The sequence below is a fragment of the Oxyura jamaicensis genome, chromosome 2 (assembly GCF_011077185.1).
Source record: "Oxyura jamaicensis isolate SHBP4307 breed ruddy duck chromosome 2, BPBGC_Ojam_1.0, whole genome shotgun sequence".
Taxonomy (NCBI): domain Eukaryota; kingdom Metazoa; phylum Chordata; class Aves; order Anseriformes; family Anatidae; genus Oxyura; species Oxyura jamaicensis.
The window spans coordinates 70903434-70928797 of NC_048894.1; the positions used below are offsets into that span (position 1 = coordinate 70903434).

At 40.4% G+C, this 25364-nt stretch overlaps 1 protein-coding gene across 2 annotated transcripts in view; it reads left to right on the top strand.

Annotated features, from left to right (window-relative positions):
• FBXL7 (F-box and leucine rich repeat protein 7) overlaps window positions 1–25364 on the top strand; it is a 187937-nt gene that overhangs the window by 75341 nt on the left and 87232 nt on the right. The window contains exon 1 of one of the 2 annotated variants that reach the window (XM_035318061.1): window positions 17931–18134. The exons of the other annotated variant lie outside the window; for it this stretch is intronic. The gene's annotated coding sequence lies outside the window, so the exon portion shown is untranslated. Of the gene's footprint in view, window positions 1–17930; window positions 18135–25364 lie in introns of those variants that run through there. 2 annotated transcript variants of the gene reach the window in all.

The following is a 25364-nucleotide window of genomic DNA, read 5'->3' on the forward strand; positions in this document are numbered from 1 at the left end:
TTGATCATTAACACAAGCAACATGGGGGAGTGGGAGGGGACAAAAAAAGGATGAAGGTTGGAAGAGACCTCCAAGATCACCAAGTCCAACCTCTGACCTAACACTAACAAGTCCTCCACTAAGCCATATCACTAAGCTCTACATCTAAACGTCTTTTAAAGACCTCCAGGGATGGTGACTCAACCACTTCCCTGGGCAGCCCATTTCAATGCCTAACAACCCTTTCAGTAAAGAAGTCCTTCCTAATATCCAACCTAAACCTCCCCTGGTGCAACTTTAGCCCATTCCCCCTCATTCTGCCACCAGGCATGTGGGAGAATAGACCAACCCCCACCTCGCTACAGCCTCCTTTAAGGTACCTGTGGAGTGCAATAAGGTTGCCCCTGAACCTCCTCTTCTCAAGGCTGAACAGTCCCAACTCCCTCAGCCGCTCCTCATAAGACTTGTTCTCCAGACCCCTCACCGGCTTCGTAGCCCTTCTCTGGACATGCTCCAGCACCTCCATGTCCTTCTTGTAGCGAGGGGCCCAAAGCTGAACACAGTACTCGAGGTGCGGCCTCACCAGAGCCAAGTACAGGGGGACAATCACTTCCCTAGCCCTGCTGACCACCCTGTTTCTGATACAAGCCAGGATGCTGCTGGCCTTCTTGGCCACCTGAGCACACTGCTGGCTTGTATTCAGCCAACTATCAACCACTACTCCCAGGTCCTTCTCTGACAGGCAGCTTTCTAACCACACATCTCCCAGCCTGTAGCGCTGTTTGGGGTTGTTGTGCCCCAGGTGCAGGACCCGGCACTTGGCCTTGTTGAACTTCATACCGTTGGCCTCAGCCCATCGGTCCAGCCTATCCAGATCCTCCTGCAGAGCCTTCCTACCCTCGAGCAGATCGACACACGCACCTAACTTGGTGTTGTCTGCAAACTTACTGAGGGTGCGCTGGATCCCCTCATAAAGATATTAAAGAGAAATGGTCATAATGCTGAGCCCTGGGGGACTCCACTAGTGACCGACCTCCAGGTGGATTTGACTCCATGCACCACGACTCTTTGGGCCTTGCTACCCAGCCAGTTTTTAAGCCAATGAAGTGTACGCCAGCCAGTCCAAGCCATGAGCAGCTAGTTTCTCGAGGAGAATGCTGTGGGAAATGCTGTCCAAAGCCTTACTGAAGTCAAGGAGACCACGTCCACAGCCTTTCCCTGATCCACTAAGCGTGTCATTTTGTCGTAGAAGGAGATCAGGTTCATCAAGCAGGACCTGCCCTTCATAAACCCATGCTGACTGGGCCTGATCGCCTGCTTGCCCTGCAACTGCCGCATGATGACACCCAAGATAATCTGCTCCATGAGCTTCCCTGGCACTGAAGTCAAGCTAACAGGCCTATAGTTTCCCGGGTCTGCCCTCTGGCCCTTCTTGTAGATGGGTGTCACATTTGCTAGCTGCCAGTCAGCTGAGGAGTCCTTTCTTTGTCAGATAAGAAGGGAGCAAGGGAAGCTCTCTTCCCTTTTTAGCAGGAGAGGTTTTAATTTAATTTAATTTAACCCCCAGGAAAAATGAGAAGTGATGAATTAGAACTATGCATGCTCTTAATGCACTTTACAAATCTATATTACACTTTAAGCATGTGGTATCATTCTCAAAATGTTTTAAGTATTTTAGCATGCTTCTTCAAAGTGCAACAAATCATGTTTTGAGCAGAAGCTCAATCCATAGTGCTAAATAGGTGGATGATAAATAAATGAGGGAAATTCATGGAAAAAAACAAGCACATGATTAAACCCTAATATAGAATATTTATATATACTGTGTTGCCTTGGTGCAGCTACAGTATTTTCCGCTTCCTGGTTAAAACTGTTAAATTTGAATGTTCATAAGGAAAGCTTACAAATATTGTTTTTGTCCCTTACATTATTTCATACCACTATGCAGCAGGTTACTTAACAGTAGCATAAAAATGAAAGGATTAGTGCTTACATCAGTAAAACGACATCATGAGTTAAATTCTAAGTGGGACTGCTAAGACAAACATCTTTTTATCTATGCAAAGAACACCTACTTAATTTTTTTTTTTTCTCACTAATCAGCGTAGTCTAAGGGGAAGTCAATGTTACTTAAACTATTACAGCAGCAGAATAATCCTAAACTGCCTGAACCAGCAATTCTGTGTACTGAGACTCACATCTACGTGGTTTAGCTATGACATTATTTTTTAGACACCAACGTACAACTGAAAGAGCAGCCCCAAAGCATTTGTCAAAACACAAAGGTGCAAAGCATAAGACAAGCTCAGTTTATCACTAACACCAGTGAATAAAATAAGTCATGCTTTATACTTGATAAGAAAACAGTCAGCTAATCAGAATATAACCTTATCTGCACGTCAGCATCCATCTTAGAGTCGATCAGGTAATTATTATTATTATCGCAATATCACTTCTTTATTGAGTAGGATTGAGATTGAAGCATACATTTATGGAAATTTCTACTCTAGCATTGAGGAAGTGATGGCATGGCTTACAATCTCAACTAATTGTTCACAGTGCAAGATTCAGCCCTGATACTGATGACTGCATTTTCATTTAATGTAAGTGAAGACCGGGAAAAAAACCATTTACTTAAAGAGGCAAAGGTACAACAGAGAAGACACAAAATCATTTTACTCTACACAGATAAGTCATCTTTAGACCTTACACCACGAATACCACAGAATATAGTACAACTGTATGTTTCTCAGTCCTGGAGACTGAAATGAACAAAGCTGACTCAGAGCAATAATAAATCTGAAGTACAGGTGTCAGGCTTTGAATTTCTTAGCAGTTTTTCAGTCTTGTCTATAAGAAATGTAAAAGTGAGTAGATGTGCTTTTTAACTTTGGGGGAAAGGTTTACACACTGGAACTGAAATGAGAGACCAGAACAAGAACACAGATGATCACGTTCATGGTTGCATAAATCACACCTACAAGATAGCAAGGAGTCACTTTGTGCAACAGGGACAATGACTGTTCTTTTCAAGGCAGTTCCTCATTTAAAGGCAAAATGAAAAGTAGAATTTTCACCACACATGCTTAATATGTTATATAGATTCCTCAAGTGCATTAAAGGCATAGATATTCATTTTTCGATGCTGTCAGGATCTGAAAAAAGTAAGGATGGCTGGTGAGGGGGGTGGGGGGGTGGGGACTTTTTTTTTTTTTCTTTAAGAATCGGGCCCCTTACGCATTTTCCAGTCTGAGAGAGTCCCATTGGTAAGTAGCAGTCACTGCCTCACTTACAGCTAAGGAACTTGCACTTCTTTAGAGTATGATCTTTACTTTTCTGTATGGGTTTATGAGGAAGTGGTAAAGGCACTCACAGCACCTTATTTGCAGGCACAGGGCTCTTGGCTCACTGTAAAGTACAGAATTGCTGTTGCAGGCTTAATGAAACCTGGTTGATAATATGAGGGTCAGCTGTCCTGTTGGAGCGTCCCATTTTATGGTTATGTGACAGGGTGGGTTATAGTCCATCAGTATTGCTCTCTACTTGAAGATGTTTCTCTGCTGATGTGTGTGTAAGTGCACCACTGTAGTGGTGCCACAAAACATATGGCTAGATGCCCACTGGCAAACCTGCTGTGCCGTTTAGTATGCTGGGAAAGCAAAGGAGTGATAATCGTCTTCAGGACTCAGCAATATGAAGCCAAAGAGGATGGAGATGCTTCTGCTGAGCTCCAAAGCCCTACAGAGAATTTGTTACAGTACAGAGTGGAGGAGGCTTGAATGAAATTCTCCTCAAGTCCTGCTTTTACCCTAACCCAGTTGGGATGCATCCTCTGCCTAGTAACCTGCTTGTAAATACATTGGAATGAATTCCACTGTGCCCTGGGTAGAGTACTTAGGGTGGGGAAGACTGTTACTGTGTAAAAACTACTGAGTTGTTCCACATGTTGGATTTCCTTCCCCTTTTCATTCACATCACCACCAAATGTCTTCTATGGCAATCGCACCCTTGCTTTCAGGTATTTAGGCTTGGCTCAGAGAAGGAAAATGTAACATTCTTTTCTCTGTCTTCATGTATTTGCCTGTATTTTTCTCTCCCTTAAATCTCAGGTGCTTATAGTACTTGGTTGTGTCCTTCTGGATCCTTAAAACTCCAAACTTTATTTATTCTTGTCTGCATTCCATTTTATACCCATAGAAATTAATTTAATTTCCTGTGCATACCTACCCCCTTTTTTCCCTCAATCTACAACTTTCTGCTGTTTCTCATTATCCTTTGCTGTGAGCTTTTGTGAAAATTTATGAAGTTGAGGGGGTTTAATCCCCTTAAATATTTTTCCCCTCCATTCCCCTCTCCCAACTAGCACAACCTTTCTTTAACAGACATTTAAACAGTTAACTGTGATCTAACATTCAAGACAAATATTTTATTTATTTATTTATTTATTTATGACTTTTAAAGTCAAAGCTTAGTTACTGCTGATGCTTGAGCAGAGGGAGTCTTTTCCCTATGGTGTTTTTGTTTTTTGCCTCTCTTTCTTCAACATTGCTCCATTTGTACAGGAATTTGTGAAGCTAGGTAGAGACAATGTCGCAATGAAAGGACAAACATTGTGTTACCTCACCATCACTGTTTTCTTTTGCAGGTGGCAGTTTTGTGGGATTGTATGGGGTACCTCAGGGAAAAAAAAAAAAATAAAATTCTTACCAAGTTCTATAACATAATTTAATTTTTGGTTCACTTCTTTTAATTTCCTGGTTAGTTAGGCATCTTCCACTTGAAGTCGCACCACTGTCATAGCCACAGTAGCAAGTTTAATGTCTGTAGCTGTCCTGCCTCCTGCAGTGATGCATCCTTGTGCCAGCTGTGGAATGAGCTGACATCCAGTTGTGAGTATGTTTCCTCTTTTGGGGACCCCTTGTTAAAGGTATGATTTTGAAATGGGCATGCTTCTAGAATGGAAGGTCATCAGGCCTTTCTTAATTAAGAATATAAAAGGAAGTGATTGTGGTTAAGCTTTTGAAAAGCTATTTTGTTTGTAGACTAAATCCATGAATCTAGTTAATGGCCTCATGAGTAACCCAGGTTAATTGTAATCAATATTGGGAATACACCAAAGGCCAAAAAAGCAGAGGGAGTATTAGTGTTTTATTTTAAAAAGATAGGGGTTGGAATTCATTCTCTGAAAGTAACACTACTGTCTCCACTTAAGTCTTTCTAAATTTCCTGATAGACAAATGGGTTTTTACCACTATTAAGTCCTTCAGAAGATTAAAATGTATTTATGAATAGGTAGGTGGAAGACAGGCTTAAGGATCCAAACCACAACACTGCCTACATTTTAATTGTGATCTTTCAAACATTTGAGTCACCCTCTGAACTATTTTATTTTTTTTCAGGTTGAAATTATGAGGGTCTCCTGAGCATAATAGCAGCAGAGGTATTTTGTATTTGATAGGTGGAATCTTAAGCCTGGTGGCTGTAGAAACGGACGATGCTTCTGGAGCAATTTCAGTGAATATTGTTCCTTGTAACTAATTCACTACCAAAAGCTTTGGGGCACTGCTTGATACCTGCCTTGAAGAATTAAGGACACAGTTAGAAATTTCCAGCTGTAGAATACATGCAAGCTGTAGAATACATCCAAGCCCCTGTTTGGTTTGCATGCAGAATTGATCGTTCTCACAGAATGTGCATCTGCGTTCCTGTGCACTGTGTAGTATCAGCCCAGTATGAAGAGCTTGAGGCTTCCACAACAGCAGCTCCTTGGTGGACGAACTCCCAGCTAGAGCAGCATGGCAGCTATATTTAGATGCAGGTTTTATTCAAAGATGTGCCTTAGCACAGGATTTAGCACAGGATTTTATTCAAAGGATGTGCCTTAGCAGGTAGAACGTCTGAAAAGTATGTCAACAGCATGGCTGCAAAATGACCATGAAAACATCTTGTTTGATGTTTCAAGAAGACAAAATGATTTGACTGTGAAGTAACTTCAACCAAACCTGAAGTGCTTCAGCTATACCACTGGAAAATACACTGTTGTGCTACAGAAGCTTATCTTGATCACACTTACAGAGCAGCTCCTGCCATCAAGTTGTTTGCTGCTTATCCTGTATCTGTAGAGCAGTTTCCAAAAACACAGCCCAGTATTTGAAGTCTGGTTCTGCGGTGGGTAGCTGGGTTAGTACATTGAAGCCTTTACTGTTGTTCATGTTTGTTACATTTTGGAGGGAGTGGATGTAGCTAGAAGCACAAGACGGTACTTCCAAACTAGGTTTACCCATAATTTGAACTAAGAATGTTGATAATTAACAGACAGTGAGTTACAGTTCAATATTCTGTACTTTTGTTCTATCTGATGATCTGTGCTGGCAGTATCCCATGAAGTAGACTGTGGTCTACTGTGGATTTCAAATAGGTGTGTGAGTTACAGATTGCAGCTAGTGTCATGGCTGGATAAGGACTCTAGAAACAGACGGTACAGCTCACCTGGGGCACAACAACCCCAAGCAGTGCTACAGGCTGAGAGAGGAGTGGTTAGAAAGCTGCCTGTCAGAGAAGGACCTGGGAGTAGTGGTTGATAGTTGGCTGAATACGAGCCAGCACTGTGCTCAGGTGGCCAAGAAAGCCAACAGCATCCTGGCTTGTATCAGAAACAGGGTGGTCAGCAGGCCTAGGGAAGTGATTGTCCCCCTGTACTTGGCTCTGATGAGGCCGCACCTCGAGTGCTGTGTTCAGCTTTGGGCCCCTCGCTACAAGAAGGACATGGAGGTGCTCGAATGAGTCCAGAGAAGGCCAATGAAGCTGGTGAGGGGTCTGGAGAACAAGTCTTATGAGGAGTGGCTGAGGGAGCTGGGATTGTTCAGCCTGGAGAAGAGGAGGCTCAGGGGTGACCTTATTGCACTCCACAGGTACCTGAAAGGAGGCTGTAGCGAGGTGGGGGTTGGTCTGTTCTCCCACATGCCTGGTGACAGGACGAGGGTGAATGGGCTAAAGATGTGCCAGGGGAGGTTTAGGTTGGATATTAGGAAGAACTTCTTTACTGAACGGGTTGTTAGTCACTGGAATAGGCTGCCCAGGGAAGTGGTTGAGTCACCATCCCTGGAGGTCTTTAAAAGGCGTTCAGATGTAGAGCTTAGGGATATGGTTTAGTGGAGGACTTGTTAGTGTTAGGTCAGAGGTTGGACTGGGTGATCTTGGAGGTCTCTCTGCCAACCAAATGATTCTGTGATTCAGTGAAGAAGGGTGTGTCGGTGTCTGAAGAATCTACTTTATAAAACTTCATTCTTTGAAGAATTATTTTGAGTAAAGCCAAGTGTAAAAATGTAGTTCTCTTGGGAACAGTAACTCTTGAGTTCTTGGTCAGCTCTGATTACACATGATGCTCTTCTTACAGCTTCCTTCATGAAGGATGTGCTTACTGTTTTAGCCTGAAATCCGGTAGGGAAAAAAAATCTGATAGAACCTGATAAAGAGTGTACTGTAGTTACTAGTTTAGAGACGTTACTTTTCCTGTTGTTAACCTGAAATAATATATATTCTTGAAAAGGAGCACTTTTTGATTATGTAGGCTGATACTTGAATTCAGTTTGCTGTCATTCAGTTCAGTCAATTTAAGAAAATCAAATTTAAGTCCCACCAACAGTTCTAAAAGTAGTCTCTGTGTTGTGGCAAAATGCCGAGGAGAGAGGAGGGAGCTCTATTTAATGTAATCTCCTGACAATTTATTTTCCCTTGATATTAACTAATCTGTGTTTTATCATCTGTGTTTTATCATCTGTGCTCAACCTAACAATGCTTCCATCCTTTGAGCCTTTCTTGCAGTATATGTTGTCCATGTTATTCAAGAATTTCAGTATTAGGCTAGGCAATCCTTTCAAACTGAATGGGGTTCAGTACATTTACATCTGTGTGGTCACAGGACTTCTGAACAAAGATTTGGCTTATTTTAGGTAATCTTTGTATGATTTCTGCTTGGTGGTAGCTTTGGGACCAGCAGTGGAGGACAGCCGGTATAAAACCGAACTACTCTTTGCAGAATTCAGCCTTTAAGAACATTTAGGGCAAAGATGGTTCATGGAGAAACTAGCCTCTGATTTGTGACAATTATTAAAAAACAGTCTGAAAACTGCTACTACTCAATAAATAAGATTTTGAAAGATTGGTCATGCTCCTATCCCAAGTGTGGGAGTGAAGTGCTTTTTCTATCCTAAGATTAGCAGAGCACAACTGCAGTGCCAAATGTGAACTGTATTTATTAGTGGTGCTTTTGGAAAAAGCATAAATGCTTTGAAGAGCTGCTTCCCTGTAAATGTGTCGTCTTACACATTTTCCTCTTTGCAGATGGTTGTTGGCAAGAGGGGGGGGGTAGGGGGGGGGAGAACACCAACAAGCACCACCACCACCAAAAAAAACAAACAAACAAAACAAAACACAAAATAATAGTTCAGAGCCTTGGTGATAATCAGAAGTTTCTAATTTGTTAATGTTTTCTCATTTAGAAATTATTGCTTTCAGCTGTGAAAATAATAGGTTTCTTCTTGCAGAGAAAAAGAAGAGGGAGGGAGGATGCATTTGAGTGTTTAAAATAAATATCAGTACTGTTTTGCAAACATGGAAGGATAATGACTCTTGTTTTAAGATCACACAGGGATTCCGTAAATATTGCCTGCATCTGTGGATGAATTATTTCATTAGATCAGGTCAGAGAAGCCCTGTTTGAAAATGGAGCTCATAATGTTAATGCTGAAGCTGTGCTGAAGCCCTTTTAATGAAACCTATATACAAAGAAAATACCTTAGGGGCTGTATGTAAACAGAAGCCTCAAATAAAATTATTTTATTGGTTGCACTGACATAATCTAGCAGCGATAATTATCTCCGTGCTGGCTAGCTGCAGAGTGCTTTGTAATATTTGCTGTGTTTGAGTGGGAACCACCAACCTATTGTAAGATGGGATGTTTCAAAACACTGCCATTCAGTTTTAATTCATGGTACCTTCTCTCTGTGGCAAGAACAATTGGTCTTTAGGCTTTTCTCCAAGTATAGTCAAATATTTTATAGAACTTTGTCTCAACGTAGCGAGACTTGGCAATCTGAGTTGGAGTCTTCAGCAAGCATGCAGTACGGGGTAGCCGGACAATAAAGGTTCTTGCTGGCATGCCGCTCTCTGACCATTTGAGTGTTATCAAAGGAGAAAAACAAACCTTTGTGTAAAGAGGCTACATGAGAGGCCACATGTGCCACCCAGGGAAGATTTTAGGCCTTTGAATGTTTTTTTTTTTTTTTTTTTTTTTTTTCTGTTTTTAAGAGCAAAGGTCAGAGTACCACTTGTGTGGTTTCTTCAGTTTCCCCCTCACCCTCAGGAATGGGTCAAATTCAGCCTGAGATCTGCGGGTGTGCTGCTCTGAGCAGCAGCATTACCTGCTGGTCCTCCGTCACGTGGACCTTAGTCTGGAGAAGAGGAAGCTGAGGGGAGAGACCTCATTGCTCTCTACAACTACCTGAAAGGAGGCTGCAGCGAGGAGAGTGCCGGTAGGTTTTCTCAGGTGACAACTGATAGGACATGAGGAAATGACCTCAAGTTGTGCCAGGGGTGGGTTAGATTGGATATAGGGGAGAATTTCTTCTTGGGAAGGGTTGGTGAGGCATTGGAACACGCTGCCTGGGGAAGTGGTGGAGTTGCCATCCCTGGAGGTGTTTGAGACATGTGGACGTGGCACTGAGGGACATGATTTAGTGGTGGCCTTGGTAGTGTTAGATGATGGTTGGACTTGTTGATCTTAAGGTCTTTTCCAAGCTACATGATTCTCTGATCCCCATCCTATTTGGGAGGACCAGCTGCTAGTGAGAAGGTCCAGCATTAGGGTGGTTTTGATATTGTTTCAGGCAGCAAGGATCGACACGTGTTGGTGCGGGGGCTGTTTTGAACCAAAACACATTGTCATTAGGCTGTCTGCCAGTTCCTGGGTGGTGGCAGTAGCAGCTTTGCTTAAAGGAAGACCATCATTCACTTTCCAAAGATAACTTAAGTCTCATGTCAAAGGATGGCTTAGTGAAAGTACTGCATGCAAGGTGTTTTAATCAGACATGTGCTAACGGTTTTTTATTGTACTAGTCAAAGGAACAATTTCTGGTGGAAACCTATTTACTAGCATTTAGCCAATGAGTAATGCTTTCAGTGGGGTTGCAGAAGTACTGCTTTGGAGCACAACATTAGCTTACGTGGCCTTTCCTGGAGATGATGTACAATAAAATCTGAATGCAGTTTGATGCTCAGGCAGGTTTATTTTTCTGAGCTGACTGTTTGAAAACCTTAAACCTGTGCATGTGATAACAGAATGAAGAATTCTCAGCATGGTTTCTCTTTTTAGAAACTCAAATAAAATGTTATATGAGAATGGTTCTGTAAACAGCAGTACTTCAAAAAATGTTAGTGTAGGTAATGCCTTCCACATGCTGGAAGGAGAGGGGAAAAAGACATGTTCTTTCCTGCACGTTAAATTATAAGGAGTCCAGTTTTCAATTTTGGGGCTTACATTCCTTGTATAACTGAATTGGAGAAATGGTGAAAACTATGGCTTTTTTGTTGTTGTTTGTATTAATTATTTCTTTAAAACAGCAGCTCAAATTTAGCCCAGACTGGCGCTGGCCAAAAGCTGCAAGTGGCTGCTCCCCCCACAGCACCCAGCCCAAAAGAAGCATGCTCGCCTTTGGCTCGACTTCAGCCTCAGCAAGCGCAGTGATTGAACATGGTTCCTCTCTCAGGATGGAAGGAAAGTAAACTTGAGATACTGCTCCTGTTGTGTTCTGCTGTGCTCGAAGACTTGCAGTAAGGTGGTAGCAACTACTAATTAACCTACTGACATTGCCTAGGAATGAAGTGTCTGTTTACACCATCAGTTTAAAAGGGTGAATGATAACATCTGTGGTTGCTACAGCTTTACCAGAACAAAATTTATACCTATTAATATTACTATGAAAATATCCTTCAATCATTATCCTATTTGCATTATTTCACTGTTTTCTGTGCTCTAGCTCATGAGACACAATCAGTTGCTTTCAGTTTTCCTCTGATTTCTTTTGGACTAGTTTGTTTTGAAAAGTAAGCAGGCAGCAATAATTAAGCTGTTACATTGTCAGCTTCAGTTGTGTTTTCCATTGAGATTAGATTCAGATCCATGGGTGTTATTAAGGAAGGAGGAAACGTGCATGCCAGGAAAATGTAAAATTTTGAGCAGCTCTGACATGGAACAATAATCTATTCTGCACTTACGTCTTTCCTAGAGGAGATCAAGAGATTTGACAGAACAGTAGGTTCTTGGAGTCAAGTGCTTTGTGTTCTGGAAGCCATTAGCTCTCTCTGAAATCTCTTTTCAGATAATATTCCTAATGAAAAGGATGAGACATTCGCGTGGTGCCTTACAAACTAAAACCTGCAGTTTGTCTCTGGGGTTTTAGTTCAACTTGGAGTCTAAGTTTTGAGGAAATTTTTTATTCTTTGAAAAATCTCATTTATTCAGTAGTGGACATCCTAATTAACATTGCACATATGAATTGAGGATGTTTTTCATGGTGGAGCCTTGCTTTGAGGGATCTTTGAAATATTGGAGTAAAAATGTGTCATTATTTGGGTGCAGATTGAAGTGGTAATTGCAGATGACAGCTAACGATGGCTCTAGTACTTGAACCACGGGAAAGCAGCATGATTAACTTGAAACTGCTGAAGTGACAGAGTGTAATGGAGTGCTCATATGCATCAAATCGACTGTTATGTTCAGTGAGTGTAGGGTGAAAAACAAAGACTTCTGGTGGTACAGAACCACTTTGCAAAAATGTCTACATGGCAACCCATCTGCACGCCAGGTTTCAAAACAAACCTCTGAAGAGTCCCAACTCAAACTCAGGGCTTTACCTATGGCTTTTAAAGTCATGGCTTAGTTTTGCAACTAGAAAAATGTTTTACTTTAAATAAACACATCTTAATGGATAAAATACTGTACAGGAAATGTTTGATGCAGCGTTGCTTGGTTTGGAACCTGTTTTTATCCTTTAAGTATGGTGCTAAGCAAGCATTATTTGTTTTTTAAAAGTTCAGCAGCAACTTTTAAGTTTGGATTATTATCACTGACATACTTCTCTTAAGCATAGCATAGCGGGTGTGATTTTTCTGAATACGACAGCGGAGACTGGTGCAGTATTAGCTTAATGAGAAAGGAATCTTGCAGCTTTTCAAAGCAGAAGAAATAATTGAAAATTTGGTATACTAATAAGCTAAATTCTTATTTTGGATGAAGATTAAAATAATTTAAATGCATTATTCTCTTTCAACAAGTCCTCAGCTGAACGTGACATTGTAATGTCAAAAACATTGCTTGTCTGCATTCCAGCTACTGGTGCGACACAAGTCTTGTTCTTGGTGGCGGTGGTGGAAGTGTTCAAGATGTGGGTCCATGGGCTTGGTAGGAGGTTCCTCAATGCAGTGTCTTAAGTTATCCTTGTCTGTAAATGTGGAGGTTCAGAAACGGGAAGTGTTCTGAAATGATTGAGATTTTTTTGGCAGAGTTAGCTGTTATGGAAATGTGTAGAGAAGTTAGTGGCTGTCGCTTTTGTTTTTCTGAGATCATGAGGAATTGTGAGCTCCTGACAGGGCTCTAGTTTCACACCTCCAACTTGCAAAAGATGTTCAGTGTTTTTCAGAAGACACGAAGCCTATGGAGTCCTGGTATGTGGGGTTCAGCCCTACTTGGACTGAAACATGCCAGCAAACTGAGTGGGTACAGTCAGTGTTGATTCTGACAAAACCGAAGCAAAAGTTTTTGTGTTAATGTGGAGACCTAGGTTACAAAATGTGCACCAGCAGCATGATGCTCTCTGGCCCTTTATAATCTGCCTGAGAAAATGCACATTTTGGTTCTTCAGGTTGAGAGTGCCTACCTGCTCAAAAGCTGGCAGATAACTTTTTTTTTTTTCCAGTAGCACAGTGGGCAGACTATTGGCTGATCACCAGTATATGAAGTTATTTGGTTCTGTTTTGTCCAAACTATGTCAGTTTAACTCTGGGCTTCCAAAAAGCATTGCTTTGATGTGAGAGCAGAGTTTACCCCTTGAGTGATGGCACTCACTGTGCAGGAATTAAAGTGTACCTAAACATAGGCTACTGTACGAGATAAATATTATATGGGAATCATGAGTAATAAACACAGTAGTGCTGAGGAAAAGTACTGTTAGGCAGACTTATTAAAGAGATTTATTCTTTCTAGTACATGACATTTTTGTTTCTCGTGAAGGTGAATGACGTGTCTCAGTAATGAGCAGTGATTTATTTAACAATGAAATATAACATTCTCAGAGGCATTACAGTCAAAATGTGATCACAAGAGGAGTATTCCATGTGCATAACTTTGTTAATCCAGGAATTTCCCATTGAAATGCTGGTTTATTGGTCTCCTGGAGGCATCTGATACCTAAAAGAATATTTCATATGTTTCATTTCGGACTCGAAAAAGCACTGATCAGTGTTAGCCTTTTTCAGTATACCGTATCTGATGTTCCAGGTGAAGCACAGCTTTCTGTGAACAATTATGTTTGTATTCATCAGCCAATGCAATTTGTTTTGCATGTGGCTGACCATGCATTGTCAGCATATATTTCTATATGTAGGCTATGGATTGACTGATGGGCAGAAATTGAAGGAAGTGAATGTAATGTAGTGACATCAAGTATTCTTTTCCAGTCTTTCTCCACTTTATGGAGGTACCAAAAATGAAATAAATAGCACATAATGATTTTCTTTTTTTCCAAGAGTTGAATACTGATTGAAGTATTTTGAAGTTACCTTTGAGAGGCTCGTTGTTATGGCTAACTTTCTCGTGGCTACTAGGAGGCTTCAAAGAGAACCACACTATCAAGAAAATGAGGAGTAAATTAAGCACATCCTTTCTGTAATTTGAACAGCATGAACATTACAGGAATTGCTGGAAAAATGGGGGGGAAAAAAGTGTAATACAGTAATTCAACGCAGCACTTAAGTGTGAATCATCGGATGAGCAATTGATAATGTGAGAAGCTGCTCCATCTAAAGGCTATCCACAAAACTTGCTTTAAAAAAAATCCAGAGGGATTCAGACAGTCAAACAAAGTGAGTATGATGTTAGCAAAGTAGCTTTCTAGTTATCTAGGATTGCTTAAATAGCACTAATCTATTTTTTTTGCATTTGTATTTCCAGGTATTACTCTACATTGTATGGTCATGCCAATTTTTGGAATATTGGTGGATCAGTGGATTTTTATGATGCTTACTCGAAACAAGTTATCACACTTTCAAGTGATGCAGCCTATGTGCAAGCCTGAATTGTACTCATTAATAACATGAATTTTAATGATCTCTTAAGCTATGTATAATTGAACTTTATAAGTAATAAAAAGCAGCTAATAAAAATGTTAGCAATTTTAAAAAGTTAATTTAAAAGCAACTATTGCAACTGCAGCCTGTTTTCAACAAACAAAATGTAGTGACCTGCTCTAAATATAGACCTGGATTTAAATTAGAAGTTAGATATTCTGGGTGTATTTCTGAATAACTATCTGTAGGAAACAATATTAAAGTTTTGAGGAAAAAAGTCTTCTGATTCTAGCAGGCTTTTTTCCATAGTCTCCCTATAGAGCTCGTGATGTACATTTGAGCATTTAATTGATCCTCTTTGTGACTAGCCTGTTGTTACAGCCAGGGAACACAGGGCAGTACTACGCAATCCCCTTTTGGTGTTCTTGGGAAGGCGGTAATGCTTCTGCTTGTGTTTACAGAGAATTATTACTGAAAGCAGTCTTCCTGGTTCGTGGAGACTGGCCTCGCACAGGCTTGGTAATACTTGGGCTTCTCAAGTGCCTTGTATAAAAGCCTTGCCGCTGTCTTGGAAAGAAGAGGTGTTTTTTCAGTGTTGATTTGGACATGAGTGGGATATTCTAAATTAGTCCCTCACAGGGTGAGAGAGAGATTTGTTTCCAAGTTCTTCCCAACTTGAGGAAGAGTAGATTTGGCAAGGCTGCCCGAAGGCAGGGATATTTTGCATAAGTCAGGAGGGAATATGAAGGAAGACTACATTTCTGACATTGTTCAATAGATGTGGGATTTGACGGAGATGGGATGCTTGTGGGCTAAACGTGACTGAAGTCTGGAATCTCCAAACAAGTCCAAAAGTGGCCCTGGGGAGGATATTGTGAAAGAAATACCCATATGGTGGCAGCATGCACACTGGGATGTTACCTTACGCAGATAATCTAAACCTCAGCTTTGGGGTGAGTTACTTCGTGGTGAAAACTCACTTCTTGTTTGAAAAAGAGACAGTGACAGGAATGCTGAAGGGGTACCATAAGATCACAGATTTGATGGAACAGCTAATGAACAATCTGGAAGTGGTTGAGATGGAACTGTTTAAGAGCCTTGAAAGAAAAAATAAAACTATAAATCATCTGAGGAGAAAAGCATTCAAAATGGGCATAAACAAAGTAGATCGTAATTCTCAGTGAATATGTTTGCCTCACACACAGTATTAAAATCCAGCACTTAGCATTGATTTAGAACAGGCTTGTTGCAGTATAATCGGATTTTTATGACCTAACAAATATTTGTATGATCAATGGTTTCCTTCCATTGAAATATTACTCTGCAGTATTGCCTACTCAGGCTATTCAGCAAGAAGTGCAACTGAATGAAAACCAAAGCCCAGGCCCTTTCTTTACCCTGGTAAAAGAACCAAGAAGTAAATGGACTCTTACGGTGTTAGTACATTTCCATTTGAATGTGTTTAGATTCGGCATCCATTAGCCTTGACATTACATTTCAAAGTACTCGATTCATTCATCTATGCCAAAAGTTAAGTCCCTTACATATGTTTGTAAAATCTGAGCATCACTTAAAATTTTTTGCCCATGTTAGTTAACTGTTACAAAAGCATCTTTATAAGCATTAAGCTTGCAATTAGTCTGTTTACAAAGTCTTGATGATAATAATTCACCTGATTATTTAATGACCTTAGATTGCTTCAAAAATCCTCACCTAAATGTGCTGCTCCTGTATGGAGTTAACTTGTGTGTTTAAAAAAACATAAAGCGCCTATTGTTCTCAAGGACAGAAATATTGTTCATTCCAACCCCCAGTGCACCTATTTTTCTTTATCCTAGGAAAACTTTTCTCTGACTTTTAACCCATTAAATGCTAAATCTGGTACAACGAGGCAGACCAGCCTAAAAACACAGAAGGCAAACTGGAAGGAAGGAAGATTTCCACTTTTTTTTTTCTTTCTTTCTTTTTTTTTTTAACCCCCATGGCACTTCAGTGAGTTCATAGCTGCTAACCAAGAGAGGACTCAGATTGCTGTGTGAGGTCATCTGGTTCTGTACTAGTGCATGCAGTTTTAAATCTGGTTCAGGTGAGGCTGGTCAACTTCTATGGCTGGTAAATTCTGCTCTTCTATGGCAGCACAGTTGCAATGAAATCTTCTCAAGGTCTGTACTAATGTTGCTGTATGAGATGGGGCGTGGAGCTGCGGGACAGGGTGGGTGAAATCAAAATAAATTGCAAGTGTCCGTGTTTCTTACCCAAGTGGCATGGAAGATGAATTTTGTCCCTGATGAACCTCTGGGTTTTTACTCAACCCATGCTTCAGGAAGGCTCGCTCTTAGTATGCTGCTACTAGCTAAAATTCAGCTGTGTTTTGTGTTGCAGAGCTGTTGAATATAGTCAGCGAAAGGGGGAAGAAGGGGAGACTGAATTTGTTTAATTGGCAATGACTTTTTCTGGCACAATAGCACACTCTTGATGATGCTATTTATGGATGCCTATTGCCAGAAATAATAGTCATGTCAAATTATACTTCATGGTTGAGAAAAATTCTCTCCAGCATGTTACCATATTTAAGCTATTTCTTCACTCTGCTGTTATGTGTTGTTTTAAAACCCATTGGTGAATCTTCACAAGTCTTTTTCTTGTTCTGTGTTTTCTTTCACTCTTTTAGGAAAAAAAAAAAAAAAGTTTAATTCAATATTGGAAAGTTGTTTCTGGCAAATGTTTAAGAAAAGAAAAAAGAAAAAAAGTAACTTTGCGGCTGTTTGTTTTTTATATCCACAATGCTTTCTCCTTCTCAGACATCAGTTATGCACACTGCAACTCTCTAATTCTCCCACTAGTCAGCTACTGTTCTGTTTGTCATATGAACAGTTTTTTCTGACTTGTAGCACGCACTTTTATGGAAAGAAGAGAGTGGTGCTTTGCCACCCAAAACAATTGCAGATTTCAAGTCTTGAAGTACAGAACTGTGTCTGCATTTCCAAGTTTCTTGTCTGGTGGCAGTATTCAGCTGGCATCAGTGTCAACCAGCATCTTCTGTGCTATTCAAGTGTCCATGTATGATGCTTTGCATTAAATGTAATTACTGGTTTTTCATTCAAATCTTGCAGGTGAAAAAATTTGATTGGGGGCTCCATGTGTGTGTGAGTGGTTGTTTTTTCTTGTTGTTGTTTGTTTGTTTGTTGTTTTAAAGAATATCAGTTACAGATATTCTGAGTTACTATGGATTTTTTTAAGGGAATTAAAATCCTTATGTACCTTTCTAGTCGTCTTCCTGGGGATATCTATTACAAATGTATAAGTCTGTGAGGAAATTAGTTTTCTAGCAGTCAACACTACCAACTGGAAGCAGCTGTCCTGTTTTTCTATGTCTGCAGCTGACTGTCTTGGGTAACCAGATGATTTTTGTATTCTCACCTGTTGTGCATTTAAAAGCTCTGGCTGAACTGCTAACTCTAGCCTTCTTTTTCCCTCAAAATTTGGCCATATGTGGTCATCAAATCATAGCGGTCAGCTGCTGAGACCAATTAAGTCATTTAGCTGTTCAGGTCTGAAATAAATTAAGCAGCATGAAGCAAGGCCAACCTCCCCTACGCAGTTGTCAGACTCGCATCTCTTTCCAGAAGAGAGACATGTTATTTGCTTACATAGTACATCAAATGGCAAGTATGCTTGGGTTTCTGTGCTTGCCTTGGAACAGTTGCGGTCTTGGAAGGGCTGGAAGAGCAGTGAGAGCCAAGTGAATTACCCAGAACTCCATGGGACTCATTTTTGCAATCCATCTAGGAACTGGAAATCAGATCTGTAAGGCAAGAGAAGCCTTCAGTGCAAGACAGGACTCTAGAGGAACAATGCTATACCATGGCAATAAAGCTACCCACAGCATTTCTTACTTACAGTACGAATTTGATTCCTGACAATTATTTTTTTTTTTGACTAATGGGGGTGTAATCCTGGATCATTAGGATATCCAGATATAGATGCCTAGTGGCAGATTACCCCTATCTAGCTGAAAACATGTTAATAGAAAGTCATTCATGTGCAGGGGCCGACTTACCCTCTTTGTTTGAAGCAGAGCAGCTGTCTGGAAATGTGCAACTCATTGCCATATGAAGTGAGGGAAAGATTTTTTTTTTTCTTTTGCTTTACTGTATTCTACACCTTTTGTATTATTATTATTATTATTGTAGGTGCAATGGGGAGCTGCTTCTAAGCTTGTTTGTTCAGTGTTTGTGTGGGGTTTTCTAAGAACAGTTCTGCATCATGTTTTCCAGAAAAATGGCACTGTCTCTGCAGTAATTGTATCATGTTATTCTTTGTTCCTTTCTACATTAAAAACATTAATACATCTTAAAAAAAAAAAAAAGGGCAATAATTCCTTACAGCAATATTACATGCAAGCGTAGACCAAATGATCATATGAGCATAAGATATCATTCCAGCATTTATTTTTGTGTCATACAAAATTTGGTCACAAATGTAACAAGATAAGCACATTTTTTCCTCTGTTTTGTGTCTGGGGAGGGGAAAAAAGATAAACTTAAGAAATCTTTAATCTGTAGTGTAGTTAACATCTCCCTAGCAGTTCATATTTATGCATCACAAGGAAGTAATTTGACGGGATAAAATAGTAAAATAAAATGGTTAGAAATATGGTGGAGCTGTATTTAAGGCCCTTTCAAACATGCTGCTAGTGTTTCATACGGCCCTTTCTCTTGTGGCAGCAATATTTCAAATGAGTGTGCTCTTGCTGATAACTGCAACTTCCTGGTGGCAATTGTTTGAAAATTAGCATCATTCACTATCCAACTTCATTTAACATCCAAGTGGAAAGATAGCAGCTCCACAAATCTGATGATAAAATATTATAGGAAAGCAGGCTGGGATGTAAGTAGATAAATGAAGGATTTAAATTTGCTAAACAATTTGCAGATGCTAGAGGCACAGGGGATTAAAATGAGAACAGCAAACTGAACACTGTAACAAGTATGTTCACTGTGGGCCAAGTTTGCAGAGGCCTCTACTTGGCATCTTATATGCTATTTGGTTACTTCCACCCACAACTGACTTGTTGAAGCAAAATTGGAGCCACAAAAAATAAAATGTGAAGTCCTCCTACCATAATGTGCAGAGGCAAATAGTGCCTGTACCCATAAATCAGGTGTTTAAGTATATGCAGTAACTTGAATCTGCAAATGATTGAAAGCTTCCCTATCCCTCCCATGTGATAGAAGTAATGCTTTTAGAATGTTTTTATGCGAAGAGTAAGCAGCTCTAAAATAAAGGCACCTTGTCACCTTTCAGAAGAGCTAAATGTTATTTCAGAAGTGCAGCTTTACAGTATTAAGCTTGAATGCAGTAGTGGCAAAAAAAAAAAAAAAATGCCATTCTCACCTGCACTGAAAAGTGTTATTCTGGTCCTATTCCAGAAGAAATATCTGGAAACTGGCTTTCAGAGTCCAGATTTCTAAAAATAATTTTGGGGTTCTATGAACTGCCAGTGGGTATGTGCTAACTGTTGTGTTGGAACAGTGCTAGCTATTTGAATTTCTATGAATTCGTATTGTCCGGTATGGTAAGTAGAAACCTTCCCAACATTTGAGACATACTGACACCCAGGGGACAAAATGCATTTATATTAGCAGTATCTCAGGACTTGCAATAGAACTGACTTACTAATGAGAGATTTTTTTGGCTGGAGATATCAGACTCATGCTAAAGCATTTTAATTTGTTGAGGCATCTTTCTAGGAGATCAGGGACAGCTGGAGTATTCCAAAAGTGAGTAATTATTTAGAGAGCTTCCAAATTGTAGTGGTTGGTCAAAGATTCCACATGATGGAGGTGGAAAATCGGTGGATTTAGGAATCATTAGGAAGTCTTTGATCTGTATCTTCTTCCCCACCTCTACATCCAGTAAAAATAAAACATTCTGTCCCCAAAGGCAATGCTTTCACTGTGAGAGTAAGATTTTTCACACTTATTTTCTGCTTTAGAAGAGCATAATATATCAACAAATGCTATCGTAAAGGTTTGTTATTGTATATATGTCATAAGAATCAAAGAAGCATACAGTAGTGCAGTAGGACGATACCAGGAAATAAATGCCTTCAGTCTGTTTTAGTCTCTTCCTGACTAGTTTGGCTGACTTCTTATGTGTTTGTAGGTAGCTTTCAGTGTAGACTTGGCCTTAGTGACTTGGTAATTATATGTGCTGTAGGTATCTTTGGTTAATAGATGTTGTAATACTTGTGGTATGAAGTTTGTTACAGAGAGCAAGCATCTTGAGGGACTGAGACCTCAACATTCAGTAGTTGGCAGAATGAAGAAGTACTGAGTAAAGTCCAGTGCATGGGTGAGGTGTGTGCCAGGCATTGATGAACACAAATTGTAGAGAGATCTCTTAATATTTCTGCTGATAGTAACCCACTTGATAGAGCTAGCTGTAATGCTGCACAGAGGTTGGAATCCAGTTGGACGGGACAGGCCTCAGACCTCTTTTTTGTTCTAGCAGAGATGTTTCATTCTTTTTGTACAAAATATTTGTAACAATTTTAGTATTGGGCAATAGTACGAATGATTTTATGTTATGAGGCACTCTTGAGCTTCTTAGTCATAGACCTTTCTGTAAAATTTGTGTGGTATTTCTTTCATTGGGTTGAATATGAGTTGTTCATGCTGGGAAAATTTTGTGTACACATAGTTATTGTAGGTCTCTGCTAGCAGATCCGTCGTGTTTGGGTGCAGCAGTAACTCTGTAGTGGTGTTTCCCTATAAAAGGGGATAGCATGGAAAGGCTTAATGAAGCCAAGGTAGATGTCATCTGTTTTCTCCCATTGTTTACAAATGCAGTTTTTCAGTCACTGATGGCAGTTAGGTGGGTCAGACATGATTTACCCTTGGTAAAGCTGTGCTCCTATATTGTGCCCAGACAGGGGTTCCAGAGGGACCCATGTGAACTCTGAAATTGGTCCCACTTCTGCGACGGGAGAGGTGATGTGAGTGGGAGTTGGATAGGCCCAGCTCAGGAAGTTAGGTACTTGCAGGGTGATTATTCTGCTGCAGTTTCTCGTACCAAGGGCGTTGACATGCAAAGATTTTCATTGACAAACCTGAAAACTCTGTGCATTTTCCTGCCTAATGGTGCTAATACAGCTAATATGCTGTAGGACTGAATACTAAGCAAATTGTTTTGACGCAAAGCATCGCCCTGGTACCAGACCGATGGCTGACTGAAGCATTCAGCGGAGTGTCACATTAAAGATGATTTGTGGGGTGCAAGAAATAGTCTTGTGATGAACTTTCAAAACAACTACTGAATTGGCCAATGGTTTCCTAACTGCCAAGTAGGTGCTAAATATCTGGAAGAGGTGTTCCCGCCACCTTTGAGGAATCAAGCATCAAGAATTTCCCCAGCAGTCTCTCCAGTGCTGTTACTTAGTGCTTGGCATTCCCAGCTTTGTTCACCCTTCCTGCTGTCTGCTTCCTTGCATGGGGGCTGCTGTTTCTCTGCGCAGGCCTCCAGGCTTGACACTGCTCCTGCCAAGCTCCCTCTACATTCCCTCGTGGCTTTGTTCCAGCAGCAGGAAAAGGGGCTCTTCCATTGGCACCCTTGTGTTTGAAATGCAGCACAAGCGCCTGGAAATGACAGACTTCAGTGCCCTGTAACCCCCTGTCCCCAGCTGAGTGTATCAGCTGTGTTGTCCCCACTTGGCTGCTGCCCAGCACGCCTCCATGCGTGGCTCTCCAGCAAAGCTGATGCCCCTAGCGCCCCACCAGCCCTCCTGCCTTTGCCCTTCTGCGCTCTGGGATCCGCAGGGCCCAGGCCAGTTTTCACCATGGTGCTCATGTGCCCTGAAATGGTACTTGATGTTTGTCCAGCAGAGTTGAGTGACTGACTTAATCTGACTTATCTACAGGCCATGCTGAGTCTGTTGTTGTATTTTAAACGTATATATAGTGTTCTCTTCCTTGTATCTGTATTTATATATGCTTTTGATTGCTCTTGGCTGGTATGCGCAGCTGCCTAGACACCACAGTTTTAACAGTTTCTGCTGTGGTTTATACAGACTGACGTATCCAGGCAAGGAATGTAAGCCACAGAAAGCTGAAGATGAAACCAAGCAGGGACTATTAAACTGGTAGCAGTGAACAACTTCACTGCAGTTTAGAATAGTATTTAATTTATGGAGGCTTAAGTTACATTGTTCCGTTTTTCACTTGACACTCCAGCAGCTAAAGAGAAGTCCTCTGCAAGCATGTAAAGCTGTAAATCTAGAGACCCAACTCTTCCTGCCCCGAGCTTGCATTGCGATTGCATGTGCCTGTACCATTTTGCTGCAATAGACGTGGTACGTTCCCAAAGGCTTGCTCCACTTCTGCTTTTCTTCTAAGTTCTGCATTCAGCTGAGCAATTTAAGTCTGTATTTAATTGACCGAGAGAGTCAAGTTTCTTTATTGCGAGGGGAGAGCTCTTCTCTGTGTTCAGTGTCTAATCTCTTTCTAATATATCTAGTAAACTTTTATAAAAGCAAACTTTTGTCTTTTGTCATCAGGATGAGAGACAGTACAGGTTTAGAAAATGTGGCATTTTAATACAGTAAGGAAATAGAGTTGCTAGTTGGGATCAAAATTTGATGTAAAGATAGTTCACACTATAGGACTACTCCAAAAAGGAATACTTTCATTTGATTATCAGAATTTTGAATTGATTCCCATCAATTTAAACGTTTTCTATTTTGTCTTTTAACACTGCTTTTGCTAATACCCGATACAAAAGAAAGCACTCATTTCACAATGAAAAAATATTTACCTCTGAAAGTCTTCCGCCATTCTACTGCCTTCTTCCTAAAATTGGGCAAATGGCTGACCATTATTCCAAAAGACACTTGTTTCAAGAGAACTACATCTCAACAAAGTGCTTCCCCTGAAGGTTTTCCAAACATTTTTCTGTATAACTGAGTTAGCAGTTGCACCTGTTAACAAACTGCCCTGAGCATATCTCAGAATTGGGACCAATGTTGTTAGGGATGGAAAAAATACTTGTTAGTGTCTCTTTACTTGCAGAGTGATCTGGGAGTGATCTGGGATTTTAGCAACCTTTTGACTGGCTTTTGTATAGATCCATTTTCTGGAGATGTATTAACTGTATGTGGAGGGGAAAAGGTTATGCAGAATAATTCTTCAATTCTTTTGCTCTTTAGCAGTGATACTTGGTTCTTTATTCTTTAGATGTGTTTTTTTTTTTTTTTTTTCTGCACATAGTGAAGAAATAACACTTATGCGGCTAAAAAAGGTTTGCAAGTCACTTCATTGTGTTAATGTCATGCTGACAATTGTAGTAAAGGTGGGCAAGGGTTTTATTGGCTTTTTCTGGAGGAGAACAAAGAATTCAAAAGGATGACTGGGGATACTTGGGCCAATTGCTCTGCTTTATGCAATCCCTTTCATTAACTTGTTGAGTCCTTCTTGAAAGTACGTCTCCTCCCCTCCATTTCTGTGGGAAATTATTTCAAAGTTTTATTTCTCTAAGGATCCAGAATATTTCTTTCATTCAAAGCCTAAAATTGTTCAGGGCAAAAATGCCCATTTGTTCTTAAGCAATACCCTTTAGTAAAAACAGTTCTTCTCTTGCTGTTGTATCTTAGTTTTTGGGCTGCTCCTAAATGATTTTCATCTGTAGTTCTTTCTGAATAGCATCCTTTACCTTTCCTGTGGGGGGAGGGGTGTGTTTTTATATATATATATATATATATATATGTACATATATATATAGATGAACATTTTACTAGATGTTTTAATCTTTTTAATCAAGGTCTAACTAAATTGACTTACGGCAGTTTCTGCTTATCACTTTGCTTCTTGACCTGTCATCAGTACTTCCTTTGGTGCTTTCATAGTCTCTAACAGCACCCCCTTGTATTCTAAGGTACCTGGGTGTCACTTTTCAAGGAAATCAGTGGTCCCTTCTTACAGACTTCCTTCCCTCCAGAGCACTTCTCATGTGGGATAACTTCTTGAGTTCAAGCACTTGGAATGTTGATCCAGCCCTCCTCCTACTCTATTAGCTGTCTTTAAGTAGTTCTTAATATGTCATTGTTTGCTACTCTTCAAACTGAGTGCTTTCCTTCCAGGCCAGTTTATGACATATCACTTTTCCTTGGGTGGCTGTAGGAGCTTGTTGGCTCTAGTGTGGATGGAACATCACCTTCCGAGGAACCTGTATGGCCAGTTTTGGGAGCCAGTGCAGATTCACTGGGATTTTCAGTAGTCCTTCCATATGCTAGACATAAATGTGACATCAGATGTTTCAAACAACATATTCAACGAATACTCACTTCCAATAATACTGAATTAATCAGAAAAATTATGACTAGCTGAAGTTGTGAAGCTCATTCTGGATTATTTGCATTCCCAACTACAAGCTGGGAGTCTTCAGTGCTGGAGTTTAAGACGAGTCTCACCTTTTTCAAGCATCTCGAGAAACTTATGATGGGCAGTATGATGTGTATCTTAAGTGAAATGTTATTGCAGCTTTTAACTATGGATTCACCTATGTCTTTTGCCTCTAATGGAAAATAAGGAGCAGTGTTTAACTTCCATTAGAGTTCATCTTAAAAGGCTTTCCTCTTCAATCCTTTACCTACCAACCTGAGAATACTTTTTCCTGTTAGTTTTGTTGGATCATAGAATCATAGAATGGCTTGGGTTGGAAGGGACCTCAAGGATCATCTAGTTCCAACCCCCCCACCATAGGCAGGGATGCCACACACTAGATCATGTTGCTCAGGGCTTCATCTAACCCAGTCTTGAATGCCTCCAGGGATGGGCATCCACAACCTCTCTGGGCAACCTGTTCCAGTGCCTCACCACTCTCTGAATGAAAAATTTCCTTCTAACCTCGAATCTAAATTTCCCATCTTTTAATTTAAAACCATTTCCCCTTGTCCTATCATTATCTACCTGAGTAAAGAGTCATTCTCCATCCTTTTTATAAGACCCCTTTAAGTATTGAAAGGCTGCAATGAGGTCACCCTGGAG